At 51.8% G+C, this 4,645-nt stretch overlaps 1 protein-coding gene across 1 annotated transcript in view; it reads left to right on the forward strand.

Moving 5' to 3' along the window:
• The first annotated feature begins 4,180 nt into the window (after positions 1–4,180).
• The window catches only part of Lysmd2 (LysM domain containing 2), a 14,648-nt gene continuing 14,183 nt past the window's right edge, over positions 4,181–4,645 (forward strand). Inside the window, exon 1 of the mRNA XM_023724016.1 lies at positions 4,181–4,261. The gene's annotated coding sequence lies outside the window, so the exon portion shown is untranslated. The remainder of the gene's footprint in view (positions 4,262–4,645) is intronic.

The raw sequence follows: 4,645 nt of genomic DNA on the forward strand, positions 1-4,645 counted from the left end.
AAGACCAGAATGACAGGCACTCCAAGCATGACCCTACTATTATACATTGCCATCTTCAGTGCAGTTGCTTAGTTCACATGTATCAGCATATATAGTCAGTCAGGGTGAGAATCCTACCATTTAACTGCTAGTTTCAGGAACCTGCTGAAGATTCTCAGGATCATTGCCTTACCCATCCTGTGCATATAAATGTATGGCTTTGCCCCTGTCATGTTTCCTAGTTTTTCTCTTTGCCTTTTCTTTGTTGTTTAATCCTTAAGTTCTCGCGATGAGCTCTTAATGGTGTACACAATTCCAGTCTGGACAGTATTCATGTTGCCTGTCAACTGTTATTATTGCTGACCATGTTAGCATCCTGTTACTGTGACAAAACAACTGAGATCATTAATTTATAATGAGGAAAGTTTGACTTGGCTTACAGCTTCAGGGGTTTCACTCCACAGCTACTTTGTCCCACTGTCTTTTTTGAGGGGTGGTGAGTGGGGTGTTGTGAGCAAGCTACCTAACCTCACAGTGGCTGGGAAGGAGGGGCAGGGCTCCTATATCCTCTGACAAAAGCCTGTCCCCACCTCGATGCAAGACTTCCACCTTGGCTCCACTCTGAAAGGGCACAGTACCTGCTACAGTGCCATGAACTACAGGAAAGTCTTTCCTCATGGGCAGTAGGGGGTAGGAGTCTGAAGCACAGTACCTACTATCTGTCAACAGTGGTTAGCTTCACTTGGGACTTCCTTTCCCTCTCCTCCTCCTCTTCCTCATCACTGAGGTGCCCACAAAGCGCTGCACAGCAGCAGTGGTACAAAGGGGATTCAAGATCAGCCTAAACCACATAATGAGACCTTGTCTCAAAAAACCCCAAAATAAATAAGTAAATGATAAAAAATCAAAGTAATGTTGAAGAACAAAAAGAAAATCCAAATTACAGCTAGTAACTTCTATTCTTTGAATTAAGAAGACAACATAAAATTCACTGGAAGCTGGGACACCTGTAAATAGCTTCGGCATCTAGGGGAAAACAATAAAGACCTCCATCTATGAAATTGCTGAATAGGGATGGGGAGATGGCTAGGCAGCATAAGGGCCTGTCTGGCAAGTGCAGGGACCCAGGTTCAATCCCCAGAACCCTGGATGTCCTGTGTCAGCCCTGAAACCAGGTGTGGTGGCACACGCCTGTAATCCCAGTGCTGGAGAGCCTGAACTGTGTAGCCAGACCCTGTATCAAAAATAAATGAATGGCGCAGGGGCTGGGGTTCGATTCCTGGGCCTGTTGTGCCGGCCCTGCCCCTGAGGTGTGCTGAGACGGCAATTGAGACTGGGGATGGTGGTGCACGCCTGTAATCCCAGCTCTTGGGAGGTTGTAAACAGGAGGATCACTATGAGTCTGATCTAGTAGTGAGGCCCTGAACACCCTGTAGACGCTTCCCTAACATACAGAAAAAAAAGAAAATAAAAGAAAATAAAATTACTAAGTAATTACTAGGTAAGTAGTGATTCAATTTGATTAATTTTCAAGAAGGAAACAAAACGAAACACTAATGGTGATCACCAGAAAAAACCATGGAGACGATCCCGAGACGTGTGCGACAGGTCCTGGCGTATCTTCCGGCAGAGGTGCTTCACGGCACAAGGAGACGTTGCAAAGCGCTGGAGACAATTTGGAAATTAGGCCTGGCGGGTGGGCCGGCTTTCAGTTCTCCACGCTCCTGGGAGGCTTGTGGCAGCCTCGTCCCTCTGTGCAGCAGCTCCTCCACGCCTAGCCTCCCACGGCCTCACTTGGGGACCTCCTGTCCTGTCTTCTCCTAGTGTCCGGGCCTTCAGAGTTTTCTTCTTGATTCCTCTTTCAGGCTTGTCTTCCCCTCCTTTAATCCAACAGGGGGAATTCTGAGGCGCCATGAGCTTGAGCCGCGCAGCAGCAGGCGCCTTTGGGGGTTCCAGTGCGCACCCGACTTCACGTCAGGAAGCACAGCTTGCGATAACAGCCCAGTCAGCCGGCCATGGAGCCCTTCCTTCTCAACATGTAGGGATGCCTCAAAGTGTGGCCTGGTTCTGTAATTAGAGGCACACAGTGCTTCAGTACCTGGGACTGAAGCAGAGCCGTCACCCTGAGGTACAACCTCAGCCCTTTTTTACTTTTTATTCTGAGGTAGGCTCTCGCTAAGTTGCTGAGTTGCTCTGGCTGGGCTTGAACTTGAGATCCTCCTGCCTCAGCCTCCCAGGATGCTGGAATTCCAGGTGCACGTCGCTGCTTCAGCAGACTGTCGGAGTGGAAAACGTGTTTCAAGCTGTCTTGCTAGACCGACACATCTTTGAAGGAGAGGCTTCTTTTCTGAAGCTTTACCAGCTCTCTGGTATGTGTTAGACTTGAGGTTCCGACCATCTCTTGTGTCCTGGGCCAGAACACTGGATGCCTTCACTCTCACCAGGCGGGGTCTGGGGGCCCTTGAGGCAGAAGTAAGGAATTTAACCCACCCTCTTATGGTAGCTCCGCCGATGCCTGTGGAGGAAGAAGGGTTTCCAGACTCATCAGAGTGAGTTTCTTAGAGACTTAGGACATACTCAAGAGCGGGTGCAGATGCTCAGAGAGATGAGAGGCACTACAGTGAGGACCTGGGGTGTTTACACCTCTCCTGAAGGGATGCAAAAGCCCAGAGAAAGGCACCACCCCACGGGTATTAGCCCATTCTATAGCTATAGGCATTTGTTTAAAAACTAGACAGTGTGAATGTTCTTTGACTTCATGGACCCTGTTGCTTTATCTTGGGAATCTCACTCCTGTTCTTCACTTCCTCAGTGAAGTCAATGTACAGACTTTTAGTTTCCGAGGGAGTTGTGGGTGTGGGAGGTCAGGCAGAGAAGGAGTCTAAGTGTAACCAAAGGAAGAACAATTTTTGTCGCTCTGGGTAACTTCAGCTGGATCTGGAAGCTGCAGTATTTGTGAGTCAAGCTCTCACTGTGTAGTGAAGGTTGGCCTTGAACCCTCTATGGGGCCCAGGCTGGCCTTGAACTTGCGGCAACCCTCCTGCCTCAGCATCTGCACTGCTGGGATTACGGGTGAGCACTACCACGCCCAGTTTGTGCTTTTCTGACAAGTAATGTTTAGTTATGGTTTCCTTGACTCCTTTCTGTTTGTATTTTATTCCCTCTGCCTTGCCTCATGGTCATGCGTAGTTTTATTTCACAGAGCTCAGCACTGCTGGATGGCGCCGTGTGTTTACAGGGCCGCTGCTCTCCTCCAAGCCGCTGGAGGGAGTTTTTAGTAGAAGGTGGTGGGCAGACAGAAGAGGGAGATAGAAAGGAGCCAAGCATGGCTGGGAGTGGTGCGTGGTGCACGCCTGTGAGCCAACACTCTGGAGGCTGAGGCAGGAGGACCATTGCGAGTCTGAGATCAGACTGGGCTAAAAAGTGAGCTCAAGGCCAGCCTAAACTGCAGAGTGAGTCCCTGTCCCAGAAAGACAACACAACACAACAAAACAACACAACCAGAAAGGAACGAAGGATGACTGGAATGTTAAAACTGAACTTTTAAGAGACACTGCATGGCACAAGCATCTGCCTGACAGTGCAAGGTCCCGAGTTTGACTCTAGACTAAAAAACCCCAACAACCAACCAGCCAACCAACCACCACCACCATCAACAACAACAAAAAAAACCCAAGCCAAACAAACAAAACACACACACACACACACACACACACACACACACACACACACACAGAAATATTGCAGTCATAAAAGTTAGTTGAAGCCTTCTTCCCTTCCAGGAAACTCATTCAAAATAATGGTACGTGTCCTAAAGATACGGGAGCCTGGAGGCTCCCGCTGTGTTCTCAGTAAATCTCCTTGCCTGCCCCCGCCTCCACTTCAGCCAGCCGCAGTGTGCCTGGGCACCGGATCTCAGCCTCTGATGTACACGGAAATGGTTTGCGGCCTGCCTCGGCCCCGGTGGCGACCGAAGGACAGCAGCACCCACCTGGGTCCTCAGGCGTCCTGAAGACGCTCATAATGACCCAGCTCTTACGGCTTCCCGAGCTCCGTAAAATCCAGCCAGTGCCTGCAGCTCCCGCTCTCCCTTCCTCTGAGCTACGGACGACCCACCTGTGAGCTCTGCCCTGGAGAGCGGCCCAGCGCAGAAGCGGGTGCCAGGCCTCTGGGTTCTGGGTTCGGGGTGCACTGGCCCAGCTGTCCCGGAGTTGGGCGCGAGCTGGGGCGGGTGTGTGCAGATGCTAGGTGGTTGGGGTCTCACAGAGTCAAAGGAGGCCCGGTAAGAAGATGGGGCCAGAGGACAGCTTGCTGCAGAGCGGGGCGCTGTCAGGAGTGCGGGCTGATGACCGGGAAGCTGCGCTTCCGCCCTGGATTGGAGGGCACCCGGGTCGCCGGTGGTGGGAGGGAACCAGTGAGTTATCTACGCAGGTGGTGGCACTGTGGATTAAGGGCCTTCGCGGTGAACCACATAGATCCCGGCCTTTCCCAGTTTTTTATCATTTATTTATTTGTTTTTAGGCAGGGTGTCGCCTGGCTGCCCAGGCGGGCTTGTCCTCGCGACCTTGCTGCCTCGGCTTCCCGCGCCGGTAGCGCGGCCACCGCACGGCCGGGCGCTCCTGGCCCGGCGCCCCCGCTCCGCTCCCGCCGCGGTCGCAGGGAGGAG

Source organism: Octodon degus, unplaced genomic scaffold (assembly GCF_000260255.1).
Source record: "Octodon degus isolate 3935 unplaced genomic scaffold, OctDeg1.0 scaffold00105, whole genome shotgun sequence".
NCBI lineage: Eukaryota > Metazoa > Chordata > Mammalia > Rodentia > Octodontidae > Octodon > Octodon degus.